Here is an 18,915-nt window from a genome sequence, read left to right as displayed (position 1 = left end):
GCCTCCCAAACTCAAGTATTGCGGATTTTGTGAGATTCAGAGGGCAGGGGGAGGCAGTCACCTTATTCTGACACCTTTCAACCATTTCTTTAATGGACGCTGCCAAGTCAAGGCTGTTCTGACCTTTAGGAGCTCTCAGCTTTTTGTATGGCTATGTGTATCCATGTGTCTCTCAAGGTTCAAGTACTTGCTTACTCTCTTCTCTTAAACGGTTCGTAATTCTTCCATATCCCATCATTTTAGACTTATAATACCTTCCTATGCATCCTAAGGAATGCCAAAATTATCTCCTCTGACTTCTTTCTCTCAACTCTGTACTCCAATATCTTCAAGAAATAAATGTTTTAACAGCATGGCCATAGCACAGCTCATATTTGTGCTTAAGCTTATACAGCTAAAAATTTAATAATTTATGCCCCTTGACCTTCCAATCACTTTAAGCGATCACAGAAAATTACAAGATCAGACCTGTGTATATTGGTACAGAATTCAATACTGACCACAGCTTCCAAGTACTACTGCAAGTATTAAGATGATATATCCGCTTTACATATTCTCACAGGTCTATGGTTAGCTTTCAAACAATAAAAATAACATTAGTCCAACCCATGCAATTCTATATTACTATGTTGGAAGCAATATGGTCTTCAAATGAAGCCAAGTTTCCAAAAAAATTGAAGTAAATGGAAAAAAAAAAAAATCCTTCTTTCCCCCTAATTATCACAGTAAAAGTACCACGAGCACAAACCCATCAGTTTTAAACCCCACCCTTGTAGGTGATCTCTGACCACCACAGGGAAGGTAAACACATTTTTCTCCTAGTTCTCAAAAACAAACCAAAACACCACAAACACAACACAGTGAAAGATGCTTTGTCATCAGTGCCTGGTACACAGATACTCAAAGCAAGAAACTACAACAATGCTTGGCTGATAATTCCTAACACCTACTTTTTAACTTAGTATACTTAAAATAGCCATGCAGCAATAGGCATGTAACTACCAGTGAAATCCAGCTGAGCACAAAGCAATACAGAATGCACTTCAAAACTCTAGGCTGGCCCATAAGGACTTGGGCAGAATTCAGAAGCTCTTCACGGACAGAGACAAATATAACTGGGAGACCTACCTAATTAAGCATCACTAACATTTTGAATATAAAGTAGTTAATTCCCTGAAAAATAATTCAATTAATCACAGTCTTATTAAGAAGGATGTATTCTCATCATACAGGCATACTTGTACTGTTACAACACACAGGGAACAAAAAGCACAGTGCTTGCTGTAGAAAAGGTTCTATATTCCCCTGCATGAAAATTTTGGAAAAAGAGTGGCCACAAAATCTACCTGTCTTTATCTGACAGTCATTCCTGCCTAATTCTTCACTGCAGACTCAGATTAAGGAGAAAAGGAGAAAGGAAGACTGCCATACCTACAACTTAAAACACTCCATCTCAGTGACTGTTTTGGTGGAGGGGTGGAAATCTCAGGAACAGACTTGTCTTGTAAAATATTAGATCCTCTTTAGTGTCAAATAGAAATTAGAGTATACAGTACAAGGGTTTATGTTCCTAAGGAAAAGCATACTTGAGTTAGGGATAAAGAAATCTAGAAAAAGTCTCACAGAACCATTAAACACAAGTCTAAACAGTACAGTTGACAAACAAAAATACGAAGTGCCTTAATATGGAAGAAAAAACATCCCTTCCTTTCAACTCCACAAGCAGTAACTTGAAAGATCATTAGAATAAAAATGCACCATATGAAGGGGGTGGTAAAGGTTAGAAATCTAGATCAGATGCTTACTTTAAAATAAACAAAGCAAATTACACTACTGTGGGCTACACACTTAACCCTGCATGGCATTATTTATTAGCTGGTACTCTACCACAGAACACATGCTGAGGGAGGGGAGGGTTATTGTCACATTACACAGTTGAAGTCTGTTTTTAACTCTTAGCAACAACCTAAAATGTATTTTCATTAGCTGCCCAAAAAAGTTCCTGAATTCTTTTACTAGAAGGTCAACAAAATTAGCTTGGGGGAGAAAAGTAAAATAATGTCTTGCTGTACTCTTATGAACTTCATAAGACGCCAAAACCACCTTGTAAACATTCAGGGAAAAAGTCAGCTATATTTAGGTATTTCAGGATGCGATTGCATCTCCAAAGACTTTATTCATTTCACATGATAGGAGAAAGAGTTAAACTAAAACCACATTCAGTATCACTTCAGCAATGCACTGGCTAGTCCATTCAAATAAGCATTACATGAGCCTTTCAGCACAAGCAGTAAAACATACAAGAAAATAAAAATGGTGCATTTCTCTTCCCTGCTTACTTTACCAGACCTGAAAGAATCAAGTCTGAATGCAAGACAACAGGCACCAAAATTCTGAATTTTGTTCCATCTGATCAGTTGCAGAACACATTATTACACACATGAAATAAAATCTTTCAAATATAAGAAATGTGAAAACTTAAGCCACTTAGTGTATTAAAAAGTTATGCAGCATATACATCACCACATGATGTTCGAATTCAAAGTAAGTTTTGTTTCAATGAGATGGAAAAGTATGTCCCAGTGTTTTGCACACATTGTCAGGCTGCTGTCACGACTAAATAGGCCTAAAGCCTAAGTTTTATACAGAGCATTTAAGCCTGTGCCTTTTCAAAATAAAAATTTGGTGAGGTGAATAAAATGTGCTAATGTCATAGTTTAGAAAACACGTTTTAAAAACAGAGCTGAAACACACATCTCTCACCCAAGGCATAATGAACTACAGTTAGTACTAATTCGAGGTATTTCTTATTCAGGCAAAAAAAAAAAAAAAAATCAGTTCCAAAGCTAATACACGTTTGCACATTACACAGCATTCTACTACACTACTTTTACTATTGTTAGACAACTAATCAGCTGTGTATTGTTATGCACAGCATGACCCAGAGCAGGCGAGGCAGCACCGCACAGCGCTTCTGGTCTCTCTGCAGCAGCACTTGGGTGCAGAATCCACAGAACGACATCAACAAGTTACCTGAGAAACTTGGCTAACCTTCTAAAATAAAACTCAGCAGAGCTTGGCTGCCCACACTAATCAGTTTAAGGTAAAGTGCACACAATTCAGCTCCAATAAGGTTTCTAAATATCACAAGTCTTCTGCCATAATAAGATATTCTATTATCCAGAATTATTTCAAGTTTTAATTCAGCCAAGTCCTTCTCATCTTACTAGTCCAACGTCAGTCAATTCTACAGATCAATTTAGGTAGCTTCATAAAAACCAGTGTTCACTTATTTCTTCATCCCTTCTGTCACAGAGGGAAAACATTATGTGAAATTTCAGGAATCTAAATCCAGATATCTACAGATACACAAAGCATTCTATGGTCCCACTGTAAGCACACTGATTTGAATATGCACACACAAAAATGAGGAAAACAAGCAAACATACAAGCCAAATGCTAATGTATTTCTACCATAGCTTACAATCTGCAAAGGTATTCTCACAAATAAATCATTAGAAATGCTAGAATATTAAGACTGGTTGAGATGAGTCACAGTGGCAGAGAGACAGACTGCCATCTCCACTCCAATCGTTCCAAAGAAGATCCCATCCCTCTCACTGAAGGAGTCTTCTCATTTACTGATGATACTCCTCTAATACTACCAGTGGACCATGTCAACTACAGATTTAGAAAAGAATTATGGAGGAGAAAAGTAACTAACCAGGGCACTGGGTTATTTTCCTTCCTAAATTCCAAGCTGAATGCCCTCAATCAAACAAGGCTCATCTCCAACTGGCCAGCAGTAGTACAATCCCTTAATATCAAGACACATTGTTCCATTCTCTCATTTTTGTTTTGTTAGCTGAATAAGTACAAAATTCTAAAATATCATTTTGAAATTATGCTCTTTACTGACTAAAAGTGTTCAAATTACATCCTTCATTACAATGCTTCTAAATTATGTAATTGAAAGACATGTCATTTTGTACATATTCTAGCAACTAAATGAAATAAATAGTTTAGAAGAGGAACCTCACAGTTCTCCCTCAAATGCAAATCCCTTGTTGGAGAGCAGCAAAAAAACACAGAATATATTCTAACATGTAAGAGTTAGAGATAAACATTTAAAACAATTTTTAAAACAGACAGATTATAGGAAAGTTGCTCTGATACCTTTCATGCAGGTCATTTGCACGCTAGCTAGCAATAATAAAACAGAAATACCAAAATATAGCTATCTAGGTCCTAAAAATGAAAAAACACTTGTATAAGGAACAATTGTGTAGACAGTTAACATAAAGCTTATAGCCTTCTTTATGCTACATTAAAATTGACCAGGTTGTTAAAAAGGTTCAAAATAAATACTGTCAACATGACCAATTCCATACCAAGCCACTTTTTTTTCCCTTACTCCTGTTTAGAAATTATTCCTTTTTGTTGTTCCTCTGTACTTCCCAGAACCCCTTTCCCGCACTGTTCCCAATAAATTTAGTCTTCGCATGACTATGGAACACCATGGTTTTACACCAAGCATCTTAAAAGACCCTATTCTTAAATTGTCTTTTTTCACCTTCTACAGAACTTCTGTTTCTCAACTCTGAAATTAATTACCTGTCAAACAAGTCACTATGGCTTACTTTTTCTAAGCAATCCCATTCTCGTCACCACCTAGCATCTCAAAAGCAGGTAAAAAAAATTATTGGAAGACATAGCCTCATAAATTCAAAAGAATTTACTGTCTTTCCAGTCTGAAATAGAACGGTCTCCGATCCCCATGACTTGTGCACAGAGCTGGCAAACGCAAAATCCTCCTTGCAATAAGAACACAGCTGTACCTTCAATCTTTTCCTCCTCTGGACAAAAACAACCTCTAGTTTACACATTAGCGAACAGTTTCTCCTCCCATTCGCCACACACCTTTATACACTGCACAACCACTGTAACTATTTCTACCTTCACCTCCTCCCTCCCCGAACCTCATTTTTCGGAGGGTACACCACGGACACACTCCTGGGAGGGGGGTTTATTTGTTTGTTTTTAAGCGCGATGTCGCTTACCCAACGTGGCTGCCGAGAACCAGGACAAAAGGTACTTTTCCTCCCCGCCTTCCCAGCCACGCACACCGCGGGCAGCGCACCCGGCCGCCCAGGGGAAGCCGATCTTACCTCAGTGCTCCCCGGGCGCCAGGGCCGCGCACCCCACCCTGCCTGCTGCTCCAGCCCCCGGGCAGACCCGGGTGGCCTGGTCCATAAATGCCCACCCTCCCTCCTCCAGAGAGCCGGGAAGGAACTTCTGGGGAGGCCGCGGGAAACTTGCCCACCCGAAGGACCCCCCGCACCCGCGGGACCCCGCGCCCGCCGCCCCCGCCCCTCCCCCGCCCGCCCCCCGCACCAACTTCCCCGCCAGCACGCCCCGCTCCGCTGTACGGAGCGGAAAGCGGACAGCAGGGGGGGGACACCCGCCTTCTCCGTTCTTCCCAAGCTGCCCCCCTCGGCGGCTGCCCCCGCCCGCTGCCCCTGCGCCCGACCCCGCTCCTCGGCTCCCCCCGCTCCTCGGCTCCGACCCTCGCCACCGTCCGGAGCCGCCGGGCTCAGGAAACGCTCCCGAACCCCCCCACTCGGCCCCAAAATCAGGGGTCCCCCTCCCCCCCTCTCACTCACCCGCCCGCGTCCCCTCGCTCCCCGCCGCCGCTCCTGCCGCCTCCCCGCTGAGGCTCCTCAGGAGACACTGACACCAGCGCACGGATACCCGCTGGGCGCTATTTTTGGGAAACAAGGCCCAATCGGGGCCGGAACTACTTCCTCTGTCACACGTCTCCCAAGAATATCCTTCCGCTCTTTTCTCCGAGCAGCTCGGACGTCGCCGAGGGCGCTCACCCGAGCCAGGCAGGGCCGGGACGAGGGGGGTAACGTGGGGAAGTACGAGGTGAAGCTGCGCCCGGCGGCGGGGCTGGGAGCGCCCCGGTTTTGTTCATTGCCGGATTATTTTGTTTTAGCATGGGGAGCGGCCGGGTCTACATTCTTCACCGCCGACCCAATGCTGCGGAGCAGCGAGACGATAGGCCAGCGCGCCGAAGTGAAAGGGCGGCAGCACCAATCACAGCACCCGCTAAGGACCGGGGCGCCCGCCAACCAGAGAGGAGTTGGTGGGCGGGGCGTAATGAAACGTGGAAGCCTTGATTGACAGGCCACTGCTCAATCAGAGAGACGGCGAGGGAAGCGACAGCCAATCAAAGCCGAGCCTACTGCGAAAGGCGCTCTCGGTCTTGCCCCTCTTCCCAAGCCCTGGCGGCAGCGCATGCGCACACACGCTCCGGGCGGGCCCGTCCCTCTCTTAGCCGCCGGTGACGCACGTAGCCAGCCCCGCCCCACCACGCAGCGGCGCATGCGCCAAGGCGCCTGCTCCGGGAGGGCAAGGCTGCGCGCGCCCCGTGCCCCGGGGTTGCCAGGGGCAACGGGCGGGGCCTGCGGGCGGGCCGGGCCCTGCGGCCTCCTCACCCGGCCGGTGCCTGCTCCGCGGGTCCCCGTCCGCCACCCCGGGGCCCCGCAGCCCCCGCCACAGCTCGCCTGCCGCCTGGGGAGGAGAAACCCGCGGGGGAAAGTCCCGCTTTTGCCGCGCAGCGGGTCAATAAGTGATCCCTCATCCTCTCAGAGCTGGAGCGTGCAGATCAACGCCAGTTCCCACCAGCAAATAGCCCAGCGACCCCTGTCACCAGCACAGAAACCACCACCACTTCCCCACTATATACATGTATTAACATACACACATGGAAAAAAATAAAAATATATATGACTGGCTTTCTGTGAAAATCCTTGCTGTATTACCATGAGGATGTGAGCTCTGTCTTCACTTCCAGGCTAAGGCCACAATCCACCTTGGTTCCTCCTCCATGTGTCCCCACCTCACATCTCCTTTAGAGTTCCCATTAATCGTGCTTGAAGCCAAAAAGACTACTAGGGAATTCATAATAAAAGACATAAAATTGTCGTCTTTGTCGTTCGCAGAAGGTAACAGCTGAAGAATGACCCAAAAGTGAAATTTTGACGATGAAAAGATACTTGCCAAAAATCATCTGCGCTCTACACCTTCTCCAGATTTATCCTGCAAGAGATACCTGCAGCCTCCTAGTGACATGGTGGGAGCCATTTGAAAGGCCCAAATCACCAATGGAGAGTGCACACACATCTTTGCTTCAGGACATGAGAATCAAAGGTGCTTTCTCTGGAAAACAGAAATCAGGGGGTGTTCTTTATATCTGGAAGACTCACTTATTAACCTAGTACCAAAAAAGTAGCTCCACAAATGGTTAGAAAACAAGATACAAGAAACAACAGAAACATCAACTTGCTATCCACTCCATTAGAAGCAAAAAGGTATTTCCTCCAAGATCATTCCCCAAAAAAATAATGTAAATTTCTACTGTCTTTTCCAAACATTAGTTCAAATGGAAGTAGTAATTCACAGCTCAAAGAAACGTTGAAGTTCAGGGGTTTATAATGTACATTTTACTTGGGATTTAAACATACAGCCAGTAAATAAGTTGAACAACTTCTGAAACATCCACTTTTCATTCAGAACAGAAGTGCAAGAGTATGCACTTCTTAATGTGCATCTGGGAAAAAGCCAGTAAGAGGTGTGAAAGACAAATCACAAAATACAGTAATTGCCATCTACTATATTTCCAGGTTGATTGCTACTGACCTATAATAATCAAGATGATATTTAAATGTATACAGTTTTCTTACAATTCTCAACATGAACAGTCCAAATGTCATTGATTTTTACATGAATATAGTTCTTCGTCACTATACCTATCATCCATAATATCTGTAAGGTCTATTACTAGAATCTAATGATTTATACCATGAAATCCTCTCATGGCAGCAATATGCTGAAAGGATGTTAGATAAAATCCTGAATTCTTTATTTAAGTTATAAAAGTTTGTGGCAGTCTGAGTAAGACAGTGAAGCAGGGCCTGAGCAAGGACTTTGGATACACTCATTAATTATTTTCAGTATGTAATCATACTAGTCTAAGCTGTCAAAAATAGAGCAGGAGCCCAAAAGATAAATAATTGGTTCTAATCTGTCCTTTTCAGTGGCACTACGAGAATAAGCAAAGCATGTGTTGCTCAAGGGATTTCTATATATGCCTTGCAAACCATTGTTAAGGGGTACAGAGCAGCAGCTTTCCCACTGAAATGCATTCCTCCCTCAATTGAAACTCTGCCGTATGTAACAATTGGGAAAAGGAAGTGCAAAATATGGCATCCAATGGAAATTACAGATGTTGTTTTCCATATGTGATGATGTGCTGTGACATCTGCTCTTGCAGACCCCTCTTGGGAATGCTAGTGAAAAAGAACGGGTGGCAGGGAGGTCACATGTCACAATAATGTAAGTGAAAAATATCACCCCTTAGGGTGACAAGAATAAAATCATATAGTAATTTAAATATAATAATGACTAAAATCACTGCGCGACTTGACCGCCTCGTTCTGCATTAGGTTTGATTTCCAGGACAACTGCACAGGCAAAATGCATCTGGATAATCCAAAGGATACAAAGCTGCAGGTGATTAAGAGAAATCCACAGTACAGAGAAAAAAGTCGTGATCTTCATAAGACCGTAGAAGCAGCAACATAACAAAGCCCCAGAGAAACTCACACTTGAGTGTCAATATGACAAGTGAAACATTATCACAAGCATCTGCTAGGATCACTCTGGAGATACAAGAGAACAACCACTGAACACACTTCTGTCCATCTTACAACACAGAGACCGAAAAGAACCACCTGAAATCTGTTCACTTGTCCAAATAGCAGGCCAGCATAATTTCCATGATATCCAAGGAAAAATAAACCCAGAGACATAGCAAATACAAAGAAAAGCTATGCAAAAAAATGTTTTAAAGTCACCAGTACTTTCCATTTTAACTAAATAGCCTCACAGCTGAATAGAGTCATCATCCAGCAGTTGTTATGGCAATAAAGCTTTCTGCTGCATCTCTATTCCAGTGCATTTCCACCCACCCATTCAAGGTATTTTGGAGGCACTACCACCAAAATCATGACTCTAACTTTTCGATTACGTTTTAGGACCTTCTTACAAAACACCCCAGAGATGTATCATGGCTGTTCTCAGGCCTCCTTTCAAATGTTCCTTACATTCCAGAAATCAGCTTTTTCATCTTGTGTCCTGGAGAAAAATTCTTAGTCTTGTGTTTCTGAAGGTGAACTTTGTCTAAAAACAAAATGCAGGACTTTTATAGATGAGAAGAGTAGGGGATGTTATGTAGCTTTTGCATATTAGCCAAACAATTAAGTTATCCTTCATGAGGAAGGAGGGTCTAAGAACAAGCTTTCAAGAACAAAGTTTCTTAAAATCGCAGGCCAGATTAATTCCTAACATTGTTTCACTTACAATGGTGGAAATACTCTATCAATGAAGATTTTGTAAAGGACTGCTTCTTGCAACAAAACCAAATTGTACTGGCAGCATTTCAGGATGGGAACTTACATTAGAAACAAAGGATGGAGCAGGGGGGACTCCCACCTAGGGAGCAGGAAACCAGAGAGCAGCAGATAATGGCTCCTTTCCATTAACACTCTGAGTAACCCTGTTAACCCCATAATGACCACATCAGCGCAGACAGATTTTTTGCTCTCAGAAGGCTGGCTTGGAACAAACTGCCCCGACCTCCCCGTCCGTGGATGGGAGTATTGCCGTTCCACTATTTGGCTCTGGTGTTCCACTGAAGACAGATGTAATTAAGTAAGGATTTCCTTATTTTAGTTAAGTTCAAATTGCCTGACAATGCATGAATTAAATTCACTCAATCCATTTCATAAACTGCCCTCTGTAAACCACTAATATTTCCACATCGTTATACGCTGCGTTCAGTAATCTGACTGCCTTGGGAATATTTGTTTTTCCAGAACTTGTGGCCAAGGTACATAAGATTAGATCAGACACAGCTTGTCTAAGAATGCTGTTATGTGGGTGTACAGTATATTTTCTAGTTTTGAGTTACAGGTAGAAGTTCTCTTTCAAACTTTTCCAGCCAGGGGTGCGAGCTAAATTATCTGAAGTTGCCTGTTGCAGCATTTGGCAGTTTTCGCTTTGCTTTGCTCTTGGCCCTCTAATACTGGAGGATCAACACGGGAAATATTTGTATTGCATGCCTGGCTGGCTGCATGCCTGATCCATACCTCAGCAAAACTTGTGATATTTCATAGGTCCTCGCAGTGACAGAACACAGGTCTCTCTGGGATTCACGCTCTTCTGCTGGGATTTTCTCACCATTCTGCATGTTAACATGAACCAACAGCTGGGTTTAAGAGATCTGATATAAATAGTAACATCATGCTGCAAGCGAGCTTCTTGGAAAGTAAAGAAAATACGTTATTTAATGCACTCTGACATTTGCCTTTCTTCCCCTTATTCCTAAACTGCATTTCTGTAAACACCCATAATGACAAACGCAAAGAAGCTGATTTCTTCACATAGACATAACAAGCGCTGCCTTGAGCCCAGGAGATGAGATCCAGAACCACTCACCTCTTTAGCCAGACAGCTGGTGAATTCTGCACAGTAGGAAAAGGAGTCAGAGCGCGGATGGAAATTCTTGCTTCCAACAGCATTCAGGATTACAACCTTTGGTATTTTATTTTCATGGTTGTTCTATGTTGCTTCAGAAACTTCCTGCTTTTGCCATATCTTTCCATTCATTAAAATTTCAGCTTGCAATTAAACATTCTGACATAACATAGCTGAGATTTTTTGGCAGCAGCCTTAACCAGCGATTTTTCAGAGTTTCCTGCAGACGGCTTTAAATTTTCATATCCTTGTGAATGCTTGCCACCTTCTTTTAATAACTTGAAAAAATAAGCCTCTCTTAGGAACTTCATTGTTTCTGTATTTCCCTAGCGCTCATTTACCTCTTTTAGAAATGTGTCATGCACATGTATATTTATAGAGAGCAAAGTGTACATATGCACAGTATAGTTTGACATCTTATAGAGAACACACAGATTGCTTAGGAGATCTAAAGAAAAATAGTTATGTTCAATATTTTCATTATTAAAATGTACGTTTCTCTTCTGATGGCACTGTATTATTTCACTTCTCTTAAAAACCCAATCATATTTAGTATGTTATTCAAAAACTGCAGCCCTTCATCTGTTAATAATTTTGTAGCTTTATACATACTATGACTGTCATATATTACAACTATTTTTATGCAACGAAGTATTTCTTAGGACAGATCTTGCCCCTTTCCCAAAGAACTAGAAATCACTTAGAATTATTTTAAAGTTCTTTGTATTTTTAAGGTGTAGAATATATTTGGAGATCTGTTCAAACACTGCTTGCAGTTATCTCTAATACAGATTTGAAATTGATTTTAAAGGGGGTCTTTTGAATGTTCAAACTGACCTTAAAGTCTTTTGTCTTCTAACATTACCTGGCAAATAAATTCTTAAAGGGATATTACCAATTTAAGAACTATGCTTTAGTCTGGAAAATTTTCCAAGAGATTAAAGAAAAAATGTCTCATTTTTTCTGTAAGTTTAATTTCTATATTTGACAGCAGTATGTGTGGTCAGTATCCCATGCTGTTAGGAAACAAAAGGGACAGAAATAGATATAGGAGACCATAATACCTGAAAAGTCTTTGAACTACTTTTTAAAGTAGATCTGAAGTTGACGGGACCTCTTCAAGTGACAAAAGACTCCTGGAACTCTTAAAAGCCAGATAAGATGGTCCTCACTTGTGCACAGCACCCTCAGCTCCCATTGCGATCAGCTAGCACTGCTCTTAAGATGTAAATTTAAGCATTATTTTCCCTGCATTTTATCTGCTTCACTGTAAACTCCACTGACCAAATTGCTCATAGAGAAAGGCACATTTTATTGCCTTGATCTTGTAAGCTTCATGTACAGAACCCACAATGACTCTACATGATCTGTTGTAATGTACAAAGCATCACAAATAAACTTTTAAAGTAGCTAACTTAGGAAATAAAGCTTAATTCTTAAACTTGGGTAGTTTACAAGGTGCCTTTTGAATCTTTGATAATGGCGTCCAGACTCCTCAGTACAGATGCGTCATTGGTGTGTTTCCCATTGATTTCTTTGGGGGTACATTTAGGATGATTGGTCTGTGTCCCACAGGATAAATATCAGACATCAGCTTCCTTGCTCCCTCTGGCCCTCTCAGGTAAAGGCAAAAATGCTTTAGTTTGGAAAACAAGCCTTAAAAATTGAACCAGAGTGTCAATGTGGATCAACTGTTATGTATTTCCAAGTTCTGTATCTGAACAGGCATTTGTTAAGGGGTTCATGGTTTTCTTGGCTGTGATTTAGGATTATCGCATACTTTCTCAGCCCTTTACTAAAAATATGCTGAGTTCTAACCATGAAACATGGCAGCACATTTGTTGCAGTCTCTGAGGATGGTTTCTGATCTGTCAAACGGTTTCAAAGACAAACTGGCAATGAGACAACTCACCTGTTTCCCATGGTTACTTGATGATAAAATGCTTCACAGACCCCGCCGTTGCATCTAGGACAAGTGTTTGGAGACAGAGCTCCGACACACATGCAAACAGGTCACCTCGCGCTGAAATGCCATTTCATTTCCGAGCCAAGCCAGCTGGTTTTGGACAGAAAGTTCTTTTCTACTTGCGTGGGCAAACGTTATCGCCTTCCCATCCTTTTTCTCTTGCTGTCACATTACTGCAGAGGTGGCGGTGGCTGATAGCAGAGTGAGAAGCAGTGTTCAAAATGTGTCCGTGTTAGTCAAGATAATACTGTCTGGTCCTGCAAGTCCACGTGATCTCACATAACCTAATCAAATATATTTCCTTTCATTATATGGAAGTAGAGAAAGATTAACTGAGAATGAGTTCAAGTTATTGAATAAAAAGGAAAAGCACCCGAAGATTTTGTGTTTGATCCTGTGTTTCTTTGGCCCCAGTCATAGTTTGAAGGGGCCCAGACTCATCCTGGATTTGGAACTTTTCTATCTCTAGTTTCAGTTTAACAAATCCTGTAGTGTTCCTCATTGGAAAGAGGCAAATTTCTTCTTAGCTCTCCCACAGGGTGGAGTACAAAAACTAGTGTTATCTGGGAGAAAAGCTGAAACTTCGGCATTGTTGGTCTTGGAGTTTGCTTTTAAAGAAAGCTGCAAGTTCATCTTTACATTAGACTCTACAATGAAGGATCTTCAAACTTCTCCATAGAATACTGCTCTGTATAGTCAATGGAAAGTCTCTTATTAATTCAAAGATTTGACCTGCAAAACTGCACCACCTAAGCAAGGAGTAGAATATGCAACAGGTATGGTTTAACTGGTGTAAAGTGGTTTAAATCTGGCTCACTACACTTTAGCCAAGCTGAACTGTTCTACAGGAGGTTAAAACCACGACTGCAATGGAAGCCAGGCTCTGAGCTTACCATGCCTTAGCTACACCTTTCCCCTGGTAAAAGAGGAGGAGGCTGCCTCAAATCACCCCGCATTTCATGCAGGTATGCATATGGAAAAAGCTGACACATAAAGGCTTGTTATCCCCACGCTAATTTGTCCATGTGTCCATATCCACAGTTACACTTGTTTATGTAACACCAGTTTAAAATGATACTTTCAGGGTAAGAATATATGAATGAGTGATCTCATTCACGTACCAACACGCTCGACAACTTACCACGCATCGGCTGAGCCACAGTAATTGACCGTGTGTGTTTGCTTCTCACCTGTGGCCATCTCGGATGGAAGAAACCAGTTTAGGCTTTTCTTTTTCTTGGCCCTGAGGTTAGGCTGACACATGGAAGCTCAGGTTTGCTGTGGGCTAAAGGAAAGCACGCTGCAGTTACCGAGCCGCAGCTGATGTGCGGTAACTCATTAAGTTGCTGGAACCGGACAGCGTGCCTGAGCTGTGGGTTAAAATGGGATAATTGAAGGCATAAATCAGGTGTTAGTTCAGTTCAGTGCAAGTCAATTAGGAATGGGTTTAAAGTAAATTGACACAAATCACTCTTAGTCCAGAATAAAAGTGGCTACCCAGCACTAGCTTAACTAAATCCAATACGGCTTAATCTAACATATATGGAAAGACTTTCAACTAGCCACTAAAAGCCAAAAATCTTATGTGCATTGCCTAGGCCTTGTGCATTCACTTCAAGCAACAAATACAATTGGACACATAAATGAAAGTGAGCCAAATTCACAGCTATCTCTGCAGATTTTATAGTGTGGAGAGAGGGACAGAGGTAGCTGTGAAAGCAGCAATGCATTCTCTGGCTCTCCTTCCAGATTGGGTACACTCCATTTTCAGTTGTCAACTGCTGAAGGTAAGAATGGGTGATCTGCGCTGCACTCTGCCATCATTTAGTAACGAGTATGCAACAATGCTAACATGATCCCAGTAAAGGTTGATCATGAGCAAACACGAAACAGCTGGGTTTGTTTTCATTCCTTGAGCCTGATGAAAAGTATTAAGGATCAGAAGATTATATAGATACTGAAAAGTAAATCTAGGTTTCATGAATTTTAATAAATGAAGTGTTATTAGTAATTCAATCTAGCAGAAAAATCCCTAATGAATAAAAAGCAAATAAAGCTTGATTTTCTCAAATGGCTTCACCTCTCGTCTCTAGAAACTGTTACTGAAATTAGGGAAGCATAGTTGGGATTAGTCATATAGGGACCGTTTTTTAAATCCTTTACCAATGGGAGATGGACTTGAATGAAGGAATTTGGCCCCCTAGTTCCCATTTCCTGGCTGAGTTATCTCTTCTAAGAAATTCTTTTATGGGCAACGTCCGTGGGAAACTAGTCTGAATTCTTTGCGTTATGTGAGATTTTAGAAGACTGTGTTACGGATCGGCATCCCACTAGGGAGGATACAAGATGCATATGCACAATAAAATGTCAGCCTTGCCGCTACAACGTACTAGACAGTCCTAGCAGCAGGCTGTGCCTCACATTTATTCCTGTGTGGCTGTTGAGAACCAGTAAGGAGTCGTCCTGCAGCCTGTGGGAAGAAATGCAGCCGTTCCTCGTGGTGGTTACTTGGCTCATCCATCCATGGTAAAAACACCTTGTCCTCCCCACTGTGCTGCAAGTGCCCTTTGCCATGGCATGACTTTTGTTCACTGTTTTTCCCCCCCTCACTCCAAACACACGCTGCACAGTTGCAGCAGACCACACATTTTGAACACAGGAAAAAAACAAGGATATTATCAGAATAATTGAGTGTTGGAAAGAGAGTTGCCTCCAGCACTTCGTCCAGATTAGAATCTCAATCAGTACCATTATCTGGAAAGTATCTGCAGTGACACGTGCACACTATGCATCAGCAATCTGGCCTATAGCATTTGCAGAAGCTTTAGTAATTTCTTTAATGACCCTTACAAGTCCTCCATTTATTCAAAAGCTGAAATGCTAGTCTATGCGGGACAGAAACTTCTAAACCAGCAGATTGAAGTACTCCATGTAAATTGAGCAATTTCTGTGAACACATGTCGACTAAACCAGAGCTGCCAATCAGCCAAGCTGCTGCTCTGTGACAACAAACATCTGAGGTACTGGAGCTTGAAGTTAATCGAAGTTATTTATTTTATCATGCAGAACTAAGCCATCAGCCATTGCTCTCCCAGACATGGTTTTCATCTTTCCTCCCAACTAGAGTATACATGCTTCCTTCAGAAAAAATGTTATGTACTTAGCCTTAATATTAACCTTAAAATTCAGCTATTACAGTTTATGTTTATTCTGCCTCTAGTACCAAATTATGCACGCAAGCGTTATTTGGGGCTCGCTGAAGGAAGAAAACCTAAACCACAGCTATTGTTAATTCAAGATCAAGCACTTTTGTTTGTATCAACATGAAGTAACCACGAACATAAGAACTGTAGCTAATGCTGTTTTCCTCTCATCATGTTAGAAATCCGAAAGGTTCCTTCAGAGGATTATTATTTAAGAAGTGGTTCAATGGAGGAGAAACTTGTATACTACAAGACTCAAAACTGAGGGAAATAGCAACAGCAAGAAAAGCAAAGTACCATTTCCATACCCTACCACCAGTTGTTTCTTTTTCTTCTGGTGGACATTTTACCCCTCCATTATCAAAAGTGAAATTATCGTTCAGTTAGATTGCTATAAATTTGGGCCAGTTCCACTGACTGTTGATAGTTATTGCCTCCAAATGCCCTGGGGATGCCTGTTCCATACTGCACGCTCTGTGTGCCTCCTTCCCAACAATGTATAGCTGATCCCTTTCTTCATGCCAGCTTGCTCGTGAGCCATGCGGCTGTTTAACGGTTCCAACTTCCTTCTGCGTCCTGAAGATTTTGGCTCGAGTCTTGCTTGTTTGCCATGAGAAGGTTCCAAAATAAGAAACACATTCACTCTGGCTCCTTTCTCTTCGCATGGTTACATTTAGTCTTTCTTTTAGTGCTTTCTTCTCATCTCAAGGCTGGGAGTATATGCTGTCTTTTTGCTTATGGAAAATATAATTTATGTACTGTCCCAAAGATTTGCTCGTATTTGAGCTTTTCTCAACCAAACTGACTTTATAGCCTATAGCTTTAGGTGCATCTGATGATTCCCTTTTTCCCCCTCGTTGTTTTGGCTCGTTAGTTTTAGCACTGCACAGCACATTTCAAAAGGCATCTTTCCTGTGGGCTCTGTTTACTCGTTAATGTGGCTGAGTGTCATCTGAACTCTTGGGTGACAGCTCGCCTTGCTTTAAATTGTGGCATTCCCATGTATGATTTATTGTATCTGAAGGAAAGCACAGTTGCATCTGTAGGAAAGTGAAGAAGAGCCATGGGAAAAGAGGAGTTGTCAGAGTTGTGGCTGTGAGGGAACTGGGGAGCTTGACATTTAGGTTCCTGCACAAGATGTAATTTCCAGCTGAACAGCTCAGGCTCTTACACAGCTTCACTTTGGCCCCAGCTGTGTGCTAAGTGCAACCGACATCTCTCTTAAAAGCTGCTCACAGCAACCTGACTTGATGTGACTGCTTTGTTTTCAGTAAAAGGCAGAGGAAAAAGTTGCTTTAGTAAAGTAACTGATAGCCCACAAGAACTGGATTGGAATATTTCACCCAGGCCGCTCAGAAGTGAATCCAAGGCGGTGGGAAAATGGCAGATGAATCTGACAGCTTGCAAATAAAGTTTTCCTGGAAACACTGCACACTGAGTCCATGTCTGTGTAGCTTCTAGTACTGAATTATTGGTACAATCCCAGTTCTTTCCAATGAATCACATTTTCCTCAGTTGAGCATTAATCAACATAGATGTATTCTCAGACAATAAGCACTGTGATATGGATGTCAAAATATTTTAGGTCAGACTGTTTTCTATTTTTAGCTTATCTATTCTGTTATAGGACTAATGCCTCAAATTCAGGAAAGTCAAGTGTTACAAGATACAAGCAAAGTCCTGACTCCATGGAGGGTCAGTGAGAGTTGTGCCCTTGATCCTGACAGGGTCAGGATTTCACCTGATGGGTGTGTTTTGATTAAAGCTTCTTCCTGTTCACATTGTAGTTCTGTCCTCAGTAACTGAGGCAGTTACTCAAATTTCTGCTTTTCAAATGCTTTAGTGTTCCAGAAGTGTTGCAGATGGGGGACTATAAGAGAAGGAGAGGAGGAACTCCATGTGTTGAATGAAAGGCAAAAGAGGTCCCTGGTTCACTGCACCACAAAACTGCCTAGTACACAGTATACTGCATTTTTCAGTTTTGCTGTGGACCCTTAATATCTTTATGTATCATTCTAAGATAAGCAACACTGAATTTTGCATATGTACTTACATATAAACATACCTGCTTTCTTGTATTATACATAGCATGTGTGTATAAGCACATATATATATATACACACAGCGCTTCCCTCATTAACATTAAATAATAATGCATGAGGAAATTAAGCAAAGCAGTCTTCAGAATTAAGACAATAAAAAATGTTAGGAAGATAAAAAACCCAGTAAAGATATCCATCCAAAGTGGAGACAGCCTTTCTTCTGAGCTAAGAGTGGGACTGCACAAACACATTATGTGCTTGTCCACTTTCATGGTTCAGAATTCGGTGTGGTCAATCAGGTGTCACATTATAAAGCTCCTGCCAAAGCTCACAGAGCCAGTGAAGACTGAATTCAAATCCTCCCTGTCCATAACGAGTCACTGCTATCCAAAACAGAAGAGAAACTCTGGCTTTCTATGACACGGGTAGCCAATTGGAGGCCCACAGAATTTGGAGCAAGCCCACAAGGCAGTTTTCTTTGGCCATGGAGAGGCTGGCTGGCTCCGAGGCCAAGCACATGGTGCTGCTCTCTGCTTGGGGCAGGATGCACAGTCAGTTGTGTCGGCCTGAGCTCCACGGGGTCAGCTTGCCTGCCCTGACTGATAATAACACATGGTTTTATAAATCCTATGCAAGTTGGCTGTCCTTACAGAATCATATAATCACAGAATAGTTTGGGTTGAAGGGACCTTCCCAGCTCCCCCAGTGCCACCCCTGCCATGAGCAGGGACATCTTCACCAGCTCAGGTTGCTCAGAGCCCCATCCAGCCTGGCCTGGGATGTCTCCGGGGATGGTTCATCCACCACCTCTCTGGGCACCCTGGGCCAGGCTCTCACCACCCTCAGTGTCAAAAATTTCTTCCTTACATCTAGTCTAAATCCACCTTCTTTCAGTTTAAAACCATCACCCCTTGTCCTATCACAACAGGCTGTGCTAAAAAGTCCATCCCCATCTTTCTTACAGGCGTCTTTTAAGTATGGAAAGGCCACAATAAAGTCTCCCTGGAGCTTCTCCAGGATGAACAACCCCAATTCTCTCAGCCTTGTCTACATGTTTTCCTGCATGCAGATGAAAACTTGCTTTACTTGTGGTCTGAGCTGG

General features: G+C 42.2%; 1 protein-coding gene and 1 long non-coding RNA gene across 9 annotated transcripts in view; one reads left to right on the top strand and one right to left on the bottom strand.

The window, feature by feature from the left end:
• Positions 1-6,049, bottom strand: part of MEF2A (myocyte enhancer factor 2A) — an 83,863-nt gene extending 77,814 nt beyond the window's left edge. For 4 of the 8 annotated variants that reach the window (XM_065076684.1, XM_065076682.1, XM_065076677.1 and 1 more), the window contains exon 1: positions 5,664-6,003. The gene's annotated coding sequence lies outside the window, so the exon portion shown is untranslated. Of the gene's footprint in view, positions 1-5,663 lie in introns of all 8 variants that reach the window. The other 4 variants (XM_065076686.1, XM_065076685.1, XM_065076681.1 and 1 more) reach the window with 4 other exon arrangements.
• LOC135580566 (uncharacterized) lies at positions 1,920-6,957 on the top strand. The gene is made up of 2 exons (XR_010475415.1): positions 1,920-5,091; positions 5,999-6,957. It is a non-coding gene; the product is annotated as an uncharacterized LOC135580566 (long non-coding RNA).
• Positions 6,958-18,915: the final 11,958 nt, after the last annotated feature.

Source organism: Columba livia, chromosome 11 (assembly GCF_036013475.1).
Source record: "Columba livia isolate bColLiv1 breed racing homer chromosome 11, bColLiv1.pat.W.v2, whole genome shotgun sequence".
Lineage (NCBI taxonomy): Eukaryota > Metazoa > Chordata > Aves > Columbiformes > Columbidae > Columba > Columba livia.
Note: the sequence above shows the minus strand (reverse complement) of the source record. Positions and strands in the feature narration are given on the sequence as shown.